The sequence below is a fragment of the Lithobates pipiens genome, unplaced genomic scaffold, assembly GCF_037356315.1.
Source record: "Lithobates pipiens isolate NorthernLeopardFrog02 unplaced genomic scaffold, aLitPip1_a1.2 Scaffold_8, whole genome shotgun sequence".
Taxonomy (NCBI): Eukaryota; Metazoa; Chordata; class Amphibia; order Anura; family Ranidae; genus Lithobates; species Lithobates pipiens.
The window spans coordinates 232,484,491-232,507,654 of record NW_027507903.1 but is presented as its reverse complement, the minus strand read 5'-3'; positions in this window follow the sequence as shown (position 1 = coordinate 232,507,654).

The following is a 23,164-nucleotide window of genomic DNA, read 5'->3' as shown; positions in this document are numbered from 1 at the left end:
GCCTGCCACGACCAATTTAGCTGTGGGGGATGTTTACATCGAATTAATGAGATGGCAAAAGGGGCCTGAGAATCCCATTTTGGAGAGAGACATGGAGAGCCAGTCGAAGCTAACGTTATTGAAGGCTTTTTCCGCGTCCAAAGTAATGATGGCATATGTACCATTGGGGTTTTGTCTAGCCGTTTCGAGGGCCAAGAGAACTTTACGGATGTTCAAAGTGGCCGTTCGGCCTTTGACAAATCCAAATTGGGCCGAGTGGATGAGGTGTGGGAGAATGGTAGTGAGTCTCGATGCTACTATCTTGGATAGGATTTTCACGTCTAGGTTGAGCAGAGAGATAGGCCTGTATGACCCTGGCTGTAGTGGATCCTTGCCTTTTTTAGAAAGAAGTTTAATAACTGCCTGGTTCCCAGATGGAAGATAAGGGCCCCTCGCCCAAATACTGGAGTACACTGAGTGAAGCATGGGAGCCGTAATGTGGATAAGATTTTTATAAAATTCGCTGGTGAAACCGTCAGGGCCAGGAGCCTTTAGAGGGGTGTAAGTTGTGGATGGGGGTTTCTATTTCAGGAAGAGTGATGGGTGCATTGAGGGAATCTAGTTGGTCTGCTGAAATAGTGGAGAGTGTCAGTTTTTCCAGAAAGGAGCGTGCATTGTCCTGTGCGATGGGGTCTGGGGCATATAGGTTCGTATAATACCGCAACATGGTCTCATTTATGGCTTGGGGGTGGAATGGGAGCGCCCCGTGTGATCGCATAGGGAAGTAATGTAGGTTGGACGGTGACCCCCCTTGCATAATCTGGAAAGGAGTTTCCCGGCTTTATTACCAAATTTATGGAGGGTGGCGTCCAAATGCGCCTTTTTAGTAATTTCAAGGGTATCAGCCCAGGTATCGAAGGCTGACTTGGCTGCCACCCACTCATCATGATGTAGAGGAGAATCTGAGGAAGAAAGCTGCCGTTGGGCAGCATGCAGTCTGGCAGATTTGTATAAAAAGGATTTTGATCTACAGTGGTGTGCAGCCATTTCTTCTAAATTAATTGTGTGCGGAGGGAGCTGAGGCGAGCACCTACTGAATCATTAGGCTTCCTGGTCTCACCTGGAGCGGCAGGTGTGTCTTTTTCTGGGGGGGAGGGGGGGGCTGCTGACCAAGATGGCTGTACATTGAGTGGCTTCGCCACAGGAATATGCAGTCAGACCATTGAACTGCTGAACAGATGAGCTACAGGCTTTTGTTCATGGTCTGACCGTCCATAGAGCAGCAAACCCAGGAAGACCCAGCTAATTGATAGACCCACGTGTGGATTTGTTTGGCTGCTTGATCTGTCTGATTAAACCAGTGCTTACCTGGTCACTTGGTCGGTATGTGGCAGTCTCTCTGTGTGTATCTTTGTGGCTCTGGGCAGAGAGTTGCCTAACTACAGAGAGAGGAGTGCTGGAGGAGTGCCCTGCTGTCAGAGAGAAGTGCTACAGTGTGAGGGAACTCCGGTCTGGGTCCTCGTTCTGACCGTAGTGTCAGGACTGATCGGTGGTGTTTGGGAGTTTGTAGAGAGGAGCCCCCGTTCTACCTCGTGGAGGAGGTGGAAAAAGCCATTGACACCGGAGACTAAATAAAAGAAAATAACCAGTGCAAATAAAACCTAAAAACAGCAGCTAGATGAGTGCAGGGCAAAACATTTAAAAAATAGATTTTATATAGATGACATCAAAGAGACTCGGAGAGACTCACAGCTGCAGTCAGAAGGCCCCGGAGGTCATCAGAGACACACTGCTCCCACCGGCAGTTTGTCACTCCTCGTACGATGAGTAGACAATGAGTAGACACATAGTGACAGTCTGTTGGTGACTGGCTGAGAATGCAATAATGCTAAAATGGCAATAACGGTAAAAACACCCACACTAGCGGAGGAGACCTCAATTGATTAATGTATGATCAGTATAAGATCAGGGCAGTAGTGTATTATCACTGAATGGATGCTATGCAGCCACGGGCAGCCCTGTGAAAAGCAGGATCTGAAGGAAATTAAAACGAATAAAAATACTTAAATCATTGTATATTGTATACTGCCCTCAAAATTTTACAGGTTATCCACAAAAAACAGAACAGAACATGTGCCTGAACAAAAAAAAACAGCTCTGGGAGAACTGGGACACAAAAGCATATATATGTTCTCTACCCACAGGGGAAGATATGGATAAATATGTGTTTAGGTTAGAAACCTCATATAAAACAGAATTACAAGAGCTCAAAACATCGGTGCAGGACACTTGAGGCAAAATGGAGAAAATTGATAATAGAGTATCGGCTATTGAAGAAAAGCTGGCATTAGCTGAAGTTAAAATTCAGGAACAAGATCAATGTTTAACCACGTCAGCCCCGGAAGATTTGGTTTCTGCGCTTTTTGTGATTCAGCACTGCGTCGCTTTAACTGATAATTGCGCGGTCGTGCGATGCTGCACCCAAACAAAATTGATGTCCTTTTTTTCCCACAAATAGAGCTTTCTTTTGGTGGTATTTGATCGCCTGTGTGGTTTTTATTTTTTGCGCTCTATATAGAAAAAGAGCGATAATTTTGAAAAAAAAAACACAATATTTTGTACTTTTTGCTATAATATCCCCATGTTTTTTTTTAAAAAAAAAAGCAATATTTTTTTTCTCAGTTTAGGCCAATATGTATTCTTCTATATATTTTTGGTACAAAAAAAATCTCAATAAGCGTATATTGATTGATTTGTGCAAAAGTTATAGCGTCTACAAATAGGGGATAGATTTATAGCATTTTTATTTATTTATTTATTTTTACTAGTAATCTCTGCAATTTTTATCCAGACTGTGACATTATGGCAGACACATCGGACATTTTTGACACCATTTTGGGACCACTGGCTCTTTTATGTTATACAAATGCACTGATTACTGTAAAAATGTCACTGGCAGGGAAGGGGTTAACACTAGAGGCACTTAAGGGGTTAACTGTGTTCCCTGGGAGGTGATTCTAATTGAAGGGGGAGAGGACTGACTAGAAGAAGTGACAGATCGTGGTTCCTAGCTAATAGGAACACATGATCTGTCACTCCTCTCAGAACAGAACAGCTATTTGTGTGTTTACACTTACGTGTTCTGTCCCTCATGCTCACGATCGCTCGTGGCCAATGGTCATCGTGATCATTAGCCATGAGCATCGGCACCCCCGCTGTGCAGGAGGTGTGCGCCTGCTATCCCGATCCTGCCAGCCAATGTATAGCTACGACGGTTCACGTGATCGTGCCGACCTTCTGCAGTAAAATGACGACAGCTGGTCAGCTAGAGGTTAAAGTATGCATAAACACCATGTATGACTTGGAAAATAGAAATAGACGAAACAACATAAGGGTTAGAGGAATACCTGAAACTGTAAACTCAGCAGATCTAATATCAACATTACAGGGCATCTTTAATAACTTATTACAAACCCCCCCAACAACGGAGATAATAATTGATCATGCTCATAGAGCTGGAGGGCCTAGAAGGACAGACCCAACAAGACCAAGCAATGTAATTTGTAGAATTCATTAAGTAAAAAAAGTAATCAGATCAGAGCACCTTCCTCCATACATTTTGGAAGTCTCCCACATGCCTTTTCGCAAACTCAAAACGTGCCATTTTATTTTTTGCTGAAAGTAATGTCTTTCTTCTGGCCACTCTGCCATAAAGCCCAACTCTATGGAGCATACGGCTTATTGTCATCCTATGTACAGATACTCCAGTCTCTGCTGTGGAATTCTTCAGCTCCTCCAGGGTTACCTTAGGTCTCTGTGCTGCCTCTCTGATTAATGCCCTCCTTGCTCGGTCCGTGAGTTTTGGGGTGCTGCCATCTCTTGGCAAGTTTGCTGTTGTGCCATGTCCTTTCCATTTGGTTATGATAGATTTGATGGTGCTCCTAGGAATCATTAAAGATTTGGATATTTTTTAATAACCTAACCCTGACTTGTACTTCTCAACAACATTGTCCCTTACTTGTTTGGAGAGTTCCTTGGTCTTCATGGCAGTGTTTGGTTAGTGGTACCTCTTGCTTAGGTATTGAAGCCTCTGGGGCCTTTCAAAAAGGTGAGTATATGTAATGACAGATCCTGTGACACTTAAATTGCACACAGGTGGACATCATTTTACAAATTATGTGACTTTTGAAGGTAAATGGTTGCACCAGAACTTTTTATGGGCTTCATAACAAAGGGGGTGAATACATACGCAAATGCCAATTATCCGTTTTTTATTTCTGGAAAATAGTTTTTTGTATATATTTTTCTAATTTTACTTCACCAACTTACACTATTTGTGTTATGATCCATCACATATAATTCAGATTAAAAAAACATTGACCTAAAGGCTGTAATGTAACAAAATAGGTAAAAAGCCAAGGGGGTGAATACTTTTGCAAGGCACTGTAAATTTTGTTTGGGTAAAGCATTGCGTGACCACACAATTTTCAGTTAAAGAACGTAGTGCCATATCACAAAAAAGGGCCTGGTGATTAAGGGGGCAAATCCTTCCAGGGCTGAAATGGTTAAGAATCTCCGGGTCTCCCACCCAAGCCAGGTATGGAGTGGGTCTAAAAACTCTCTCTTGCCAACTTGAAGGGGTGGAATGGGGCAGTTGGGGAAATGATGTGGGGGGGAGTGGTGAGGGTGGAACCAAGGGCAGAAGGGGAATAAAGTGATAAGGAATATAGGTATGTTTAGGGAGAGGATGATATAGGACATGAGGTGGGAATAGTAAAGGGGTGGTAGGGAGAGTCCTCCCAGTAAAATAGGGCTCCTGCTCAGCCATCATATTACAATAGGCCGAGTTGGAGGGGGTTAATTAGCAACTAGACCATCTGATAAAGCCTGTATACAGAGAATAAATGATTACTCCATTTTGATCAGAACTGTAATGTGTTCACACTCATTGACAGTGTTATCAGGTTGTTGATTCCTTCTCTCAGATATGGAACATTGTGTACATTGCTTTTGGGGAAATGGTAGCCTTTGCCTCGTTGTAGTTAGTTTCTCTGATGGGTGTTTCCAATCAGGAATTTGCTATTGGTTAAATTCCCAGGAAGTTAAAAGTGCAGTACACTTTTGTGGATGATGTAGTTGGAAGTGTTGCCTGGATTTTAATATAAGTAGTTGAAATGAGTAACCCCAATGATATAAGCTCCTGACCTCCCAAATATGCTGTAGCACAGGAATGCTGATAGATATGTGCCAGTATACACAAACCGAGACAGATGTTGGCGCCAAATGGACTAGTTGAACTGGGCTAGTACTCAGAATCAGGGCTGTCTTGTCTACAGCATTCCCATGCTAACCTGCAAACCTGTTACTCTGCATCCGTCTCCAGTTATTGAACTGACTTGCCCTGACTTCTTCTGAACCCTGCCTGCATCAACCCTGGCTTGTCCCTGACCTTGCTGCTTCATGTGCCTATTATTGCTACTTCCCAGCACTTTATTGGTCTATCTGTGTATGACCCAGCTTGTCTGACCCTGTCTATGTTTCAGTCATTGCTGGATTTCCAATCTGCAAGCATCTGCCTGTTATACACGAGTACCTGTTCTCCATATGCTTGCTACCTGCCTGAGGTTCACCTGCTTGTTAGGTACCACACATACCAGGGTGCCTTGACAAGAATCTGTGGCTTACGCATGCATTTGCAAATGTGTGCAGACTAAACCCCTGCTTTTAATGCATACTGTTAGACAGGTTTACTTGGTTGTCTGCTGGCTGGTAAGTTAAGTTTGTTTTTTTCCTTGGATTTATCCTTTGCTTGTTTATAACTGCCTGAGGTTCACCTGCTTGCAGTCGCCAGTTTCTGCTTACTATTCATCAGCTGCTACTCAGCATCTCTGCTTGCTGTAATTCACTGACAACCATCCACTGCTTGACCGGGAGATCCTGTCTAGCCCTGAGGCAAACAAGACCATCAGGTAGTCGTGCCACTCTGCACTCCTGTGTTACCTGTGTACTCTATCAGGAGCCTTGAGTCAGATGTGCAAGAGAGGCCTTCCTCATTGTATCAGGCTCTTCCACAAAGCATGTGACAATCAGCAGACAGGTGTGTGCTCCATCCAGGAAACAGGTGTACTCTCATTAGGAGAAGTGTTCTACTTAGGAGACAGCACTTCATATGTGAGGAGAGATTTTTTACCCACAGGACTTAAAGAGTTGGATTAACTAATAGAGCTGAGGTGACTAGACGAGTCCAGGGGACAGAGGAAGTCTGTAAGCAGTGAGAGAGCCTGGGGTGCCAGGAGAGGCCAGAGAGTGGGCCTGTGCAACAAGAGAGCTGTAAATACAGGCTTGGAGCCCAGGAAGCCAGGGGAGCTGGGTGATAGGGTTTGAGGGGCCAGTGAAAAAAGCAGCTATAGAGAGGTGATTCAGCATTTATCATGCCTGCTTGGGCAACTATTTTGTGGACTTTTTTTTTGTTTGTTTAATAGAAGTGAGCTGGCAAGCCAGGAACCACAGTTTGTACTAGGGTCACCTCACTGAAAATGCATCTACCACTGAGCTGAAGTCCCCAATATTATAGTAATAATGGTCTTACTTGTCTGCAAACGTAGAGGGTCCAGCCGTAGAGTGGTACGGCAGAAATGGAATATCCATCAAATTCAATCATCTTTTTTACCCAGGTCTACCTCATGATCTCTTCCTAAAAATGGATAAAAAATGCATGCAGCATAGGGCATCTCTGATACTGTTACCTGTGGAATTTCTGAGGCTGATAACCCTGTGTAGATGGTCTATGGAATTTTGATCAAGTAGAGTGTTCACCAGAGCTGTGACCATGATCATGATGTCCTATCCCAGTCTCCTCAGGGAAGCATTGATTGGGAACATTATTTCTCCTTCTTCGGTTTCCTCCATCGTCTACCTTGAGTCTGAGTTGTGATGAGTCTGAAGCTTCTATGGCCATGAATCTGGCTGACTTCCATCTGGTCTCTTGACCAGACTATTGCTTATTAAATTTTTTTCCATGGTATTTTTATGTTTCTGTATAGCGAGATTTTTTATTTTTTTTTAATTAACACATAACTGCCCTTCGAATACACTCCCAGGACATTGGTATCCCATTACTCAACTTTACCTGTAATAAAAATCCAGTCTGTGATAATAATGCTACCATCATCGCAATTTACTAATAAGTAAGATTGGATTTGTTGGATAGAGTGGGTGATTATGATAAAATTGTCACATTGGATCTCCCGTTTAAAATCTCTGCCTGCATTGTGTTTGAATAACATATAGAATATGTAATTCTTTATTAATCCATCTTATAAGATATAATCAATTCTACTGTTTTAATATATGCATTGTAATGTAACCTATTTATCCCTTATTCTGAAATTTTTTACATTGTTTGTGTAAGTTAAGTTTGATTGTTATGTCCCAACTGTAATATATTTTCTCTTGTTACATTGAGCTGCAATAGTTTAGTACCATTAAAGGAGTTCCACCCATTTTCTGAACTTTCTCTCCATTGTATGCCCTTAGCACAATTTTTTTCCTACTTGGAAACACCTTTTTCTATGTTATTTCTCCTTTATTCCACCCGTCCCCACCTAGGCAATTATGTCACTAGGCGATTTAAAAGGGTTCCTGGGTTAGCGGCGTCATGTATCCCAGAAATCCTTGTGAATCGCCTACTGCTAAAATCTTGTTATTGGAAGAAGGAAAGCTGCACAGTAGAATTACTACTCATGTGCGAGATCAGGGAGGTGCATGCTGAGTAGCCAGCTGCACAGAAATCCCGGAAATTAATACAGGAGGGCTTCAGGTGCCCACAGCTAAAATGGAGCCTGCCTGCTCCTGAGATCAGTAAGTAGCAAACTATTTTTGCGGAAAGTAAAAGCGCAAAACATATGACATGTTATAAACATTCATGTAGATGTTTGGACAATTACAGAGCAGTCTTTAAAAAAAAAAAATGTTTGGGGGACTAGAACTCCACTTTAACAACATGTTTAGCTTTGTACTTAACCTTGTACTCTGCCCTTTCTACCCCTCCTGTTTCACTGCTAGTTAGCTTGTCCTAACTAAACCCTCCCTGCTTCTTCCATGTTCAGTCAGCCCTAGTCATAGTAGAGACAAGTTATAGAAAGTTATTGTTTTCTTATGCCGCGTACACACGTAGCGTACTACCCGACGGACTTAGTCTGGCGGACTTACCGCCAGACTGTCCGTCGGACTTTCCGAACGGGCTACTTGCCCACACACGGCACTTTTTCAGCGGACTAATACGATGTACTAAGTCCGCCGTACTATCCGCCCTACTTTTGAAATGAACGGACTCGCCCACACACGCGGAGTAAAGTCCGCTCATTTCCAGCGTGTCTCCAGGTAGGTGGGGCCTACGAAAGAGACGTCGCTGGCCCCGCCACCTGGTATGGACTTAAAGGGGAACCCCAACGCCGAAAAAAATTGGCGTGGGGGTCCCCCCAGGTCCACAACAGACCCTTGTCCGAGCACGCTACCCGGCCGGCCAGGAAAGGGGGGGACAAGCGACGCCCCCCCTCCTGAGCTGTACCAGGCCGCGTGCCCTCAACATGGGGGGTGCCTTGGGGAAGGGGGGCCGCGCGGCCCCCCCACCCCAAAGCATCTTGTCCCCATGTTGATGAGGACAAGGGCCTCTTCCCGACAACCCTGGCCGTTGGTTGTCGGGGTCTGCGGGCGGGGGGCTTATCGGAATCCGGGAGCCCCTTTAATAAGGGGGCCCCCGGATACCGGCCCCCCACCCTATGTGAATGAGTATGGGGTACAATGTACCCCTACCCATTCACCTGTAAAATAAAGTACAAAAAAACACAACACACAAGATAAAATAGTTTATTGCACAGCTCCGGGGGACTTCCGTCTTCGGGGGTCTTCTCGCCGGACTCCTCCGCTATCTTCTTGTAGCTCTTTTGCTAGCAGAGGAGCCCGGTTTTCTTCCTCGCCGCCGGCCTCTTCTTCCGACTTCAGGGGTCTTGTCCCCCTCTTCGGTTCTTCTGCCGGGCCACCGCGCCTTCTTATAGCTCTTTTACAGGCGGTGGCCCGGTCTTCTGTCGCCGCCGCCGCCGCCGCCTTCCGATCTTCTTCTTCTCCAGGAGATGTTGACTCGACGCTCTCTGCGGCCGCAATGCCAGGGACGCGCTGCGCAGCGACTTATATAGGGACAAGGGGCGGGGTCATCGGTTGATGTCACATGGGTTGATGTCACATGGCGACAGTCCCAGCATCCTCCGGGACTGTGACGTCATAAGGGGGCGGGGTCACCTTCGCGGGTCCCGCCTACCTGGAGACACGCTCGAAATGAGCGGACTTTTCTCCGGGCGGGAAAAGTCAGCTCATTTCAAAAGTACGGCGGACTGGCATACACATGGCAGGATTGTCCGCCGAAATGCGGGAAGATTGGAGTGCAAAACTACTTTCTAAGTCCGCCGTACTTTCGGGTCAAAAAAGTATGCCGGAGGCTACACACGGGGGGACTTGAGTTTGCCGGACTTTTCCACCCGATTGTTTGATCGCGTGTACGCGGCATTACACACAGTGATGCAGTAAAGGAAACCCAGGAACACAATGCATGGCAACCATTTCCACAGGACAGTAAATATGTTCCCTAAATTTATAACGTGTAACAAATAAAGTGTTAATATTCTTACAGTACTATCTTTTTGGAGAACAGTCAGAAAAAGTCTTAGAATATAATTAAACTTCTCTTTATCAAGTAGATAATTTTCAGAGGAAATGGATAAAAAACAACTTGATTGATTGATCGAGGAATCATTTTCTTACAAAAAATGACAAAGACAATTGCATTCATTTACACTTACAAATATGCATGTAAATAGTAAGAATTTATGTGGGATAATTAAGCATTTTTTATGCAGACTTCACAGGACTTATTCAAGTAAGAATACTTATTTTTCTAGTTCATTTATCTATGTAAACTATTCTATTTTAGAGTTGTCTGGAATTCTTGTGTGCTACACTAGGGAATTTATTATAATTCTTTTTTAATGAGTGGATTGCAGTGCATGAACACAAGGTAACCTGGTCTGCAACACTGTGCTGCATAAATTTCGCAGACTTGTCAAATCTCCAGCCAGCGGTGCTAGAGTAAAAATTTGACAGCTCTGTTTGTTTCCCAGTATACAGTAAATGACCTTGCTATTTCTAACTTGTCAAGACTTTGCACAGAATGACATTTTCTCGGTGATTGTAATCTACAATAAATGTAAAAATGGTGATTGTGATTTTAGTTTAATAAGATTGTTTTATTTTTATGTAGCTATTTAAAGGCTAAGTGCACTTTTTTTCTAAATTCCAGCTCCCCGATGTACCAATATACCATTATTTAACCCCTGTTACATAAAAGAAAAAAGCTTTCTCTGTATTTTAAGTCAGACATTACCTATAGGGAGTCCCCCCAAAATCCATACCAGACCCTTATCCAAGCACGCAACCTGGAAGGTTGCAGGAAAAGGGGGGATGAGAGAGTGCCCCCTCCTGAACTGTACCAGGTCACATGCCCTCAACATGGGAAGGATGCTTTGGGGTCCCACATCAACATGGGACAAGGGCCTCATCCCCACAACCCTTGCCCGGTGGTTGTGGAGGTCTGTGGGCAGAGGGGCTTATCGGATTCTGGAAGCCCCCTGTAACAAGGAGATCCCCAGATCCCCATCAACATGGGGACAATGTGTTTTGGGGGGGACCCAATGTATCCTCCACATGTTGAGGGCATGTGGCCTGTTAAGGTTCAGGAGGAGGGGGGCCACTCTCTCATCCCCCTCCTTTGCTGTGGCCTGCCAGATTGCGTGCTCGGATAAGGGCCTGGTATGATTTTTTTTTAAATTGGTGCAGGGTTCCCCTTAATATCCATACCAGACTTGGAGGACCTGGTAATGGACTGTGGGGGGGGGGGACTCATGCCATTTTTTTTGTGATTTTTATCTATATTGCTGGGATTTGACAATTCATTACAGCCGCAAATAGCTTTAAGCACTTCAGCCCGGAAGATTTAGCTGGCCAAAGACCAGAGCACTTTTTGCGATTCGGCACTGCATAGCTTTAACTGACAATTGCGCGGTTGTGCGACGTGTCTCCCAAACAAAATTGACATCTTTTTTTCCCCACAAATAGAGATTTCTTTTGGTGATATTTGATCACCTCTGTGTTTTTTTATTTTTTGTGCTATAAACAAAGAAACAAAAAAAGAGAGACAATTTTGAAAAAAAAATATTATTTTTTACTTTTTGTTATAATAAATATCCCCCAAAAATATATTAAAATATTTTTTTCTCTCAGTTTAGGCCGATATGTATTATTATACATATTCTTGGTTAAAAAAAATCACAATAAGCATTTATTCATTTGGTTTGCGCAAAAGTTATAGCGTCTACAAAATAGGGCATAGTTTTATTTGTATAATTTATTTATTTGTATAATAGCCATACACTATACAATCTGATTGTACAATCTCTGCCCAAATTCCTTTAGATTCACCAAAACTATGGAATAGGAGGTCCCACCAGAATAATTGTACAATTACAGAAAGTGGAAAAAAACAACGTAGTGTAGTAATAATTGAGATGTGGTCCAGACAGGTCAGCATGCCCTATTCTGTTAAGCACTAAAGCACTGCATGATGGAATATGATCTACAGGAAGTGATGAGAAGTAGGAAGTAAGTAGGAAGTAAGAGGAATCCGAAAGCATTATTTTTTAAATTCAAACTAGACATGTGCAAAAGGAAAAAATTAGTTTAGTTTCGTTTTGTTTTAATTCATTAATTTTGTTTAGTTATATTCGTTAAATTCGTTTTAGGATTTAATTTAGTTTTCTACCAAATTCGAAAAATCGGTCGCAGTCGAAAATATTTCAAACAAATTCGAAAATATTTCTACCGGATTCGAAATGATTTCAACATGATTTGAAATTATTTCAACCGCATTCTAAACTATTTCAACCGGATTCGAAAATATTTTGTGACCCGAATTTAGGGCCATGTATCACGGGGTCACTTGGTGGCAGGTGACGTGGCAAGTGGCAAGTGGACAATCCACAACTTGGTCACGTGGCACTCGTGTCAGGTCACGTGGCACTCGATCCTAGACGCCCTAAGAGAGAGAAATATCCCATATAGGTGGAAGTTCCCCTTCTGCTTACAAGCGGGCTCTGATGGAAGAAATGCGTTCATACGAAACCCTGGGGACGGAACCACATTTTGCAGAAGCCTGGGTATTCCTCCTATAGTCATCCCAGATTGGCATCAGGAAGCACACTTCGACACTCTGCAACACGAGGAACAGATGGAAATTCAACAACGCGAGCCAGCTAACCGATGCTCCCCGAGAGAAGGTAGTGTCCCGGCTTCACCAGTGCACAGAAAGGCAAGAAAAGACTGAAACTTGTTAATCGTATTCACAGTCTTAGGGTTGGACAGACAGGCCCTTCCGCTCAACTACACTGTTTGGCCTACGCATCTACAATATTACCATAATAGACGGACATGTCAGTTTGGTAAGCTCAACATCGTTTGTTCACCTGCAAGTTACACATGTCACCTCGTGTAATCGACTATGTATCCCCTGAACTTAAGGGTAAGCTACAGTAAAAGCTTTTATCACTGTGCAAGCCCAAAGGTTGCCAAAATTCCCTTGACTCAAGAAACCTACTAGAATCAGCTAAAAGAGACTCAGACCATGTTGACATTGGTCAGACTGTCTTAATTAAAATTTCCTCAGTTCTTGCATCCGAGGAAGCAGAATTTATACTCCAAGTACTATAGGTTTAGATGATGCGACCTACCGAAAGGTGGTAAAGACTATATATCCTGGTCAGAGAATTAAACCAGTACATATCTTTCATCGCCCTTTCCACATGCGGTCCCAGTTTAACTCAACATAGCGGTACAAAAGGGTTCCTTTTCACTGAGTGTAGTCTTTGCACTTAGACAGCTGGACCACATTAACAAATGCAATTATCATTCATGAGGTTCCCTAGTGGCCATGCGCTTCTGGAAGTGTATCCTGTCACCCAAGCACCCAGCATGGCAAAATATCTACCCCGTCACATACCCGTCCACAGGGTAGTCAAGCTCACAGGCGTCCTCATGCTTAGGAGGTCACTGCATATAGCTGGGTGCAGGGGGTACAGGAGGTACCCATCCAGCTAATGTCCTATCTCATTCTGTATTCCTGACTGTGGATTTTGAATTTATGTCTCCTTTTTTTCTCTTTTAAAATTGTTATTTGTTCTTTATACAGTTATCTATTTACTCTACTTATACAGGCCTATACTGTACTTTATATAGCCTTGTCTGGTGTTTCACACTCTCACGCTCCTGATTACAAGCTTATAATACTATAGGGGTACCTTTTTAGAGAATCTGAACATACAGACCTATTCACCTTTCTCTTACCCTACTTACAATAAGACGCTACTAAATGCTAACTATACACCACATGCTGTACTAAGCAAATTCTGGGCACGCTGAAAACCTACTTAGCTTCTCACTATCCCCCGTGCTTATATCCCTTGTAATATTGTTGGCTCTCCCAAATACCTTACTATCCATATTGACCTTATGAGTAGCTACGGATTTCTGATCCTATACTCACTACACAAATACCAAAACCATCTTCACAAGTTCTACCACTCCCCACAACAGTACAGACATTAGAACTGTACTGACTCTTTCCGACAGTTACACACTCCTTCAAGACAGGATAGCAGGTCCATCCTCCCCGTCGGATTACACTGTTCCCAATCACTAGTTATATAGCACGAAACCAACCTATCTTAAACCTACCTACACCCAACACCCCCCCCCCCCCCCTACCAATACTCCCCCATTGAATTAGCCAGACGAAACGCTAACAGACTATCTTTTACAAAACAGCAGATTTACAACACACGACAGAATGCCTATGACAAAAGCACCTTCCACAAAGAATAAGCTCAAAATAATATCCCTCAATGCTAAAGGGCTAAATATACCAGAAAAAAAATCGCAACTCCTGTCATATATGAAAAAACTCAAAGCTGATGTCATCCTTCTTCAGGAGACACATTTTAAATCCGAACATGTGCCCAAACTCTCGAACGACGCATTCCCGACATCCTATCACGCAACTAATCCGGAAGCGAAAACCAAAGGGGTCTCTATTTTAATCTCAAAACGAATACCCATAGACATAACAGATTCACTAATTGATGAAAATGGCCGATACGCCTTTATCAAAGGCACAATATGGAATAATCCTATCACGATAGCTAATATATATAGCCCAAACTCAAATCAAGTCAGCTTTTTTCGCGAGATAGTTATATCCCTAGCCTCTTTCACATCAGGAATCCTCCTACGTTGGAGGATACCTCATCTGGGTCATCCTCAATCCCGTTCAGAGCCCTTAAACAAATTAAAACCCAACTAAAGAATCTCCTCCTCCATGATTCCTGGCGCACACTCCACCCCCGAGTCAGAGATTTCACCTTTTATTCTAAACCCCACAACCGCCACTCCAGAATAGACTATCTTTTTATCACTCAAAGGGACCTGCCACTCCTATCAGAAGCTACAATTGAACCTACATTCCTATCCGATCACAGTCCAATAACAGTTACTCTGGAATTTCCGGAACAAACACAGAGATCCAAAATTTGGAGACTTGATACCTCACTCTTAACAAATACGACATACATGGATACGATCACGAACACCATCCAGAACTTTTTTGAAACAAACGATACTCCAGATACGTCACATATAACACAGTGGGAGGCCCACAAATGTGTGGTTAGGGAGGAATTTATAAAACTATCTCTCTCCGCAAACGATTACAACAAGACAGCACGAATACACTGCTAGATTGAATTCGCAAATTAGAACAAGCCCACAAATTAACCTTAGCCCAAGATACTCTACAAGAATTGGAACAAACCCGAAATCTTCTCAAAGAAGAATTAGGGAAAAGGTTCAGGAAAAATGATATTTGATCTCAAAAACTATTTTATGAACACATTAATAAAAGTGGCAAACTGCTAGCCAGAGCTCTACAAACAAAAAAAGCAAACAACACAGTCCACAAACTCAGAACATCTGCGACAACAACCATCTCCAATAGTGAGGAAATAGCTAACCACTTCACACGATATTATGAAGAGCTTTAACCCTTTCATGACTAAGCCTATTTTTGGAATTTGGTGTTTACAAGTTAAAATCCATATTTTTTGCTAGAAAATTACTTGGAACCCCCAAACATTATATATATTTTTTTAGCAGAGGCTCTAGAGAATAAAACGGCGATTGTTGCAATATTTTATGTCACACGGTATTTGCGCAGTGGTGTTTTAAACGCAACTTTTTGGGAAAAGGGACACTTTCATGAATAAAAAAAAAACAAAACAGTAAAATTAGCCCAATTTTTTTGCGTAATGTGAAAGATAATGTTACGCCGAGTAAATAGATACCAAACATGTCACACTTTATAATTGCGCGCACTTGTAGATTGACGACAAAGTACGGTACCTAAAAATCTCAATAGGCGACGCTTTAAAAAAAATTTACGGTTACCAGGTTAGCGTTACAGAGGAGGTCTACTGCTAGAATTATTGCTCTCGCTCTGACGATCGCGGCGATACCTCACATGTGTGATTTGAACACCGTTTACATACGCGGGCGCGACTTCCGTATGCGTTTTCTTTGCTTCGCGAGCTCGCGGGGACGGCGGGTGCTTTGAAAATTTTTTTTTTATTTTTTTATTTATTTTATTTATTTTAAAACGACTAAATTGTTTTAAAAAAAAAAAAAAAATTTGATCACTTTTATTGCTGTCACAAGGAATGTAAACATCCCTTGTGACAGTAATAGGTGGTGACAGGTACTCTTTATGGAGGGATCGGGGGTCTAAAAGACCCCCCACCCCTCCTTTACACTTCAATGTATTCAGATCGCCGAAAACGGCGATTCTGAATACCGGATATTTTTTTAAAACCGGCGCCATTGGCAGCCAAGTAAACGGGAAGTGACGTCATGACGTCGCTTCCGTGTTTACGATGAGGAGACTGGAACGAAGCCGATTACGGCTTCGTTCCAGTTCCTCCGCAGCAGCCGGAGGCGTCGGACAGGGAATCGGTGCTCCCGATCGAGCGGGAGCACCGGTAACAGCGGCGAGAGGCGGCGGGAGGGGGGGACGTCCCCTCCCGCTCCTCCGGCATAACAGCCGAGCGGCTTTTAGCCACATCGGTTGTTATGGCTGGAAAGCCAATCGCCCGCTGTAAAAAACGGTACCGGGATGATGCCTGCAGGTGCGGGCATCATCCCGGTATACCCCCCGGAAGCCGAGTACGCAGATCTGCGTACGCTCGGCGGGAAGGGGTTAAAACCCCCCCCCCCCAACACAAACCACACAAAGACAGCAGAAATCGTGGGGATATAATTTCTGACTTCCTCCAACATAATAGCCCTAAACCAATTTCACATGAGCAAGCTCAATCTATAGACGGCCCAATAACGGACAACGAGTTTCTTATAGCCCTTAAGCAGATGAAAATGGGCAAAAGCCCCGGCCCAGATGGATTCTGTGTGACATATTACAAATCCTTCCCAAATCTCTTAACATCCCCGTTCCTGAAAGCTTTTAACCTACTAGCAAAACCCAAAGCAATCTCTAAGGCCGCGTACACACGCGGGGACTGTTCGCCCAACTTTGTCCGTCAAACAGTTTCAGCAAACAGTCCGCTCAAAATTAGCATGGACGGACATGGCCACACACGACGAACGAACAGTTTGCTGAAACCGTGTGCGATGACGTGAACGGCACGTACGACAGGACGAAAAATACGACGTCCTATACACTGCATTATAACTTTCGGCGTGTAAATCCTTTCTGAGCATGCGCGGAACTTAGTTTGACGAACAAGCCTACACACGAGGGGACTGTTCGCTGAAACAAAGTTTCAGCGGACAGTTTTTCGGAATTTCCGAAAAACCTTGTTCAGCGGACTGTTCGCTGAAACTGTCCGCTGAAAGCCCACACACGAGCGGACTGTCCGCCGAAACACTGTTCAGCGGACAAAGTTGGGCGAACAGTCCCCGCGTGTGTACGCGGCCTAACACCCTACTTGACGCACACATATGTGTTGTCCCAAAACCTGGTAAAGACAAAGAACTAGCCTCAAACTATCGCCCCATCTCCTTACTAAATGCTGATCTGAAGCTCATCGCAAAAATTGTTGCCAATAGGATATTCCCCTTAATCCCTAATCTCATTTCAACGGACCAAGTAGGGTTTATCCCTGGGAGGGAAGCCAGGGATAACACCCTCAAGGCTATCAATATCCACCACTGGCTCTCTACCACTAAAACCCCAGGATTCTTCCTATCCTTAGATGCCGAGAAGGCCTTTGACAGGCTAGCCTGGGACTATTTGGAAGCGGTGTTAAGAAATTTTGGCCTCGGGGGTCGCCTCATAAACCTTATTTTATCTCTCTATATTAACCCCAAGGCACAGGTCCGAGTAAATGGCACCCTGTCAAAGGCCTTCAAAATAAACAACGGTACGCGTCAAGGCTGTCCCCTATCACCCATCCTATTCATCCTCACACTTGAACCCCTCTTAAGAAGATTGAGGGACAACCCAGATATACACGGGATTTCCATAGCGAAGAAAACCTACAAAGTTGCCACCTTTGCGGATGATATCCTCCTCTTTTTGTCCGACCCACTGATAACTATCCCCAACCTCCTAAAAGACTTTGCTACATTCCAATACATCGCCCATCTTAAAATAAATTTTGCAAAATCACATGCCCTTAATATAACTCTTCCAGACCACCAAATAGCCCTCAGTAAGCAAAACTTCCCTTTCATCTGGAAATCAGACGCTCTGACTTACCTGGGAATCCAATTACCCGCAAATTTATCAGATATCTATCAGAAAAACTTTCACCCAAGATCTTAAAAAATGGAACAAAGCCCATTTTTCATGGTTTGGGAGAACGGCAATAGTTAAAATGAACATCCTGCCACGTATCCTTTACCGCCTACAAACGATCCCCATTCAACTCCCTAACTCTTTCCTAAATAACATCTCCAAAATATGTAGGGATTTTATCTGGAATCAAAAACGGCCCAGAATCAAATACTCACAGCTCATTAAACCAACAACCAAAGGAGGAATTGGACTGCCAGATATACAACATTATTACTGGGCATGTCAGCTGCAACGTATTATAGATTGGCATACGAACCAACAATCAAAAGACTGGATAGCCTTAGAAAACGCATTCTCTAACCACCCCATAACTGGGTCCCCCTGGATCAAATACGAACTCCTACCAGAGAACATTAAGAAACACCCAACAATAAGTACCACATTGAAATGCTTCAAACAAACCAATCACATATTTCATCTCTCAAAAAACCCAGGCCCCCTCTCGCCAATACTCTCTAATCCACAGTTTCCACCAGGCATGGATCACCACCCGTTCACCCACGCACAACCAACCATAGGCCTAAAAATACATCATATAGTCAAGAGAGGCACGCTACTTCCCAGAGAACAGCTAATAGAGACATGGCAAGCACACAGGCTCAGCCCTCTATCATACTGGCAACTCAAGCATTTTGTTGATAGTATAAAAACTAAATCAGACCTCTCTGACGAACTGACTGACTTTGAAAATATGTGCTTAAGTGATGAACCACAACGCCATACCATATCCAAACTACAGAACATGTTCTGGTGGAACGTCCAATCTGATGAGGGCAGAGCCTGTGAAGCTTGGGCAAGAGACCTAAAATTAGACTTGACAAAAGAATCCTGGGACATAATATACTGGAACACTCACAAAGGCTCTATAAACGTCTCCACTTAAGAGACAAACTATAAAATAATTTCACGATGGTATCGCACTCCACACATTTTACACAGATAACACATCCCAATCGGATAAATGCTGGAGATGCCAACAGGCACCGGGTACACTCTGGTGGTCCTGCCCCTACATCCAGACGTTCTGGATAGAGGTTCACAAATTGATCACAAAAATAACCACTTATAAACTTGAATTCTCACCTGGCCAACTCATACTCCACCTCCATAAATCAAGAGACATACCCTATTTTAGAACATTAGCCATGATGCTTGTTAATGCTGCAAAATTATGTATTCCCCCTCTGTGGGGTACCCCAAGAGTGCCTTCCATAAAGGATTGGTTCATAAGAGTGAATAAGATTGCAGAAATGGAAGAACTAATAGCAATCTCATGCAACTCGCCTCAAAAATTCACTACACTATGGGCTTGTTGGATTCACTTTAAATCAACTGAGGATTATAAACGAGGATTTCACACCTGAATATAAGTAGCGACCATTTACTCTGTCCCCCAAGATACAATTTCATACCCAGTATACAGATACTCTCCCTAATCAGTCTAACAACCAATAAGCATACCCCTTAGATATTTGCAATTCCTATGATAATAGTTGTAGAGGTTACTCCTCTGATATATTATACATTCAATTCTGCTTATAATACACACCTATCAAGGCTTCTGGCGCTAACTCATCCCCATACCATTTTATCCCTTCCCTCTGTACCTCCAACCCCCCCCCCCCCCCCTAAAACGCTGATGGTGTGCGGAACACACGCATCGGTAAAGACCGTAGACAACAACCTGTGTAAAAGAAAACATATCACGGTTTCTTACGACTCGACTGACAATTCACTATATGAACCTAATTTCCTTAGGTAACTGCTTCAACAATGGTAACAACTCATATTTATACATCAGACACTCCTGGGTTGCCAAGCAGTCCTTTTACCCCCATTCGGTAATCGTTCACTATACAACAAGACCCACACATATTCCACTGGCTATAACATCGCTATCAAGGCACCAAGTCACAAGGATTTGATTGTTACCCTTCACCGAGGTTGTTCAAAGTATTATATTTGTTGTTATCGTTACTTATATGTACCATATGTACTTTGTTTCATGATACTTGCAAAGCCTTGTCATGATTTATTCTTTATTCAATAAATAAAAAAAAATGTGTGTGTGCACTGGTACACTGCAAGTATGAGAAGTTGATGTGACAGATGCATATAAGTAAGTAACTAATCATCTTACAAAATTTCTAATTCAAATAGAAAAGATTAGAACAGAATAGAAAAAAATATATAATTTAATAGAATAAAATAGAAAGAATATACAACCATCTTCTGAAATTCGAATTTGAATAGAATAAATTTGAATTTCGAATAGTATGAATTCAAATTTTTTAATTAATTTATTTTAAATTTGGATAGAAAAGATTATAATAAAATAGAAAATAGACTAGAAAAATGATAGAACAGAACAGAATAGAATATATTATATTTTAGTCTGTTCTGTTCTATTGTTTTTCTAGTCTATTCTTTTATATTCTATTAAAATCTTTTCTATTAAAATCAAAATCATTATATACTAAATTCGAATTTCGGGAGATGATGGTTTAATAATATATATATATATATATATATATATATTTCTTTCCGACATTCAAATTTCGTATAGAATGAATTTGAATTTGAATAGAAAAGATTAGAATAGAAATATAATATATTCTATTCTATTGTTTTTCTAGTCTATTTTCTATTTTATTCTATTCTGTTCTATTGTTTTTCTAGTCTATTCTTTTATATTCTATTAAAATCTTTTCTATTAAAGTCAAAATCATTATATACTAAATGTGAATTTTGGAATATGGTTTTATATATGTGTATATATATATATATATTCATTTTGGTGGAGAAGGGGAGTTTTAAAAGCCTGATGGCATTGGCTGTCCCACAGTACGCCGTGCCCAGCCGCCGCTACTTTTCCAGGCGAGCCATCCCTTTCCTGCACAACCAAGTGGGGGACAAAATCAGGTGTGCACTGCGCAACTCCATCTGTGGCAAGGTCCACCTAACTATGGATACGTGGACCAGTAAGCACAGTCAGGGACGTTACATCTCCCTAACAGCACACTGGGTAAATGCAGTGGGGGCTGGGCCTGAGGCGGATTGCAGTTTGGTGCATGTCCTTCCACCACCGAGGATTGCAGGGCGCTTCAGTTTGCCTCCTGTTGCTAACTCCTCCTACTCCGCTTCCTCATCCTCTACCGCCTCCTCATCCGCTCAGCGTAATACCTTCACCACCAACTTCAGCACAGCCAGGGGTAAACGACAGCAAGCAGACCACGCAGGAGTTGTGGAGGGACATGGAACAACAGACCGATGAGTGGTTGGTGACAGTGAGCCTCAAGCCTGGCCTGGTGGTGTGCGAAAATGGGCGAAATCTCGTAGCAGCTCTGGGCCTAGCTGGTTTGACGCACATCCCTTGCCTGGCAAGTGTGCTGAACTTGGTGGTCCAGAGGTTCCTTAAAAATTACCCCGATATGCCAGAGCTGCTGCAGAAATTGCGGCCCGTCTGTGCGCACTTTCGGCGTTCTCACTCTGCTGCTTGCCAGTGCTGCAGCTTAACTTTGGCCTTCCCGCTCACTGTCTCATATGCAGCACAGTGGTGTAGTGGTTAGCACTTTCACCTAGCAGCAATAGGGTTGCTGGTTCAAATCCCAACCACAACACTATCTTCCTGGAGTTTGCATGTTCTCCCTGTGCCTGCGTGGGTTTCCTCCAGGTACTCCGGTTTCCTCCCACACTCCAAAGACATGCTGGTAGGTTAATTAGACCCTGTCCAAAAAAAAAGAATTGGCCATAATATGTGTATGTGTATGTCAATGTTGTAAGTGTGTCGGGACTCTACAGGTTAAAGGACCGCATAAATAGCTGCAGATGGACACCGGTGGCAAGAAAAAGCGCCCAGAGGCGATTCAGTTCGTATAGGTAGCGCTATATAAGTCATTCATTCATTCATTCATATGTGACGTGCCCACAAGGTGGAACTCCACCATGCACATGCTGGCCAGTCTGTGTGATCAGCAGCAGGCGATAGTGGAGCTTCAGCTGCAGCATGCACGCGTGAGTAGCTCTGTGGAACAGCACCACTTCACCACCAATAACTGGGCCTCCATGCGAGACATGTGTGCCTTGTTGCTCTGTTTCGAGTACTCCACCAACATGGCCAGTGCTGATGACGGCGTTCTTAGGCCGCGTACACACGCGCGGACTGTTTGCCCAACCTTGTTCGTCAAACAGTTTCGGCAAACAGTCCGCTCAAAATTTGCATGAGCGGACTTGCCCACACACGAGCGGACTGTTTCAGCAAACTGTTTGCCAAACAGTTCGCTCAACTTTTGAAATGAACGGACTCGCCCACATAAGGAGGAGGCAAATCCGCCCATTTCGAGCGCGTGTACAGGTAGGCGGGGCCCGCGAAGGAGACGTCGCGGGCTCCGCCGCCTGGAATGGGCTTAAAGGGGAACCCCAACGCCGAAAAAAATCGGCGTGGGGGTTCCCCCAAAGTCCACACCAGACCCTTGTCCGAGCACGCTACCCGGCCGGCCAGGAAAGGGGGGCGAGCGAGCGCGCCCCCCCTCCTGAGCCGTACCAGGCCGCGTGCCCTCAACATGGGGGGGTGCCTTGGGGAAGGGGAGGCCGCGCGGCCCCCCCACCCCAAAGCACCTTGTCCCCATGTTGATGAGGACAAGGGCCTCTTCCCGACAACCCTGGCCGTTGGTTGTCGGGGTCTGCGGGCGGGGGGCTTATCGGAATCCGGGAGCCCCCTTTAAGAAGGGGGCCCCCGGATACCGGCCCCCCACCCTATGTGAATGAGTATGGGGTACAATGTACCCCTACCCATTCACCTGTAAAATAAAGTACAAAAAAAAACACAACACAGGGAAAAAATATTTTATTGCACAGCTCCGGGGGTCTTCCGTCTTCGGGGGTCTTCTCGCCGGACTCCTCCGCTATGTGTGTGTAGCTCTTTTACTAGCGGAGGAGTCCGGCTTTCTTCCTCCCCGCCGCCGGCCTCTTCTCCCGACTTCGGGGGTCTTGTCCCCCTCTTCGGTTCTTCTGCCGGGCCACCGCGCCTTCTTGTAGCTCTTTTACAGGCGGTGGCCCGGTCTTCTGTCGCCGCTGCCTTCCGTTCTTCTGTCGCCGCCTTCGGTTCTTCTGCCGGGCCACCGCGCCTTCTTGTAGCTCTTTTACAGGCGGTGGCCCGGTCTT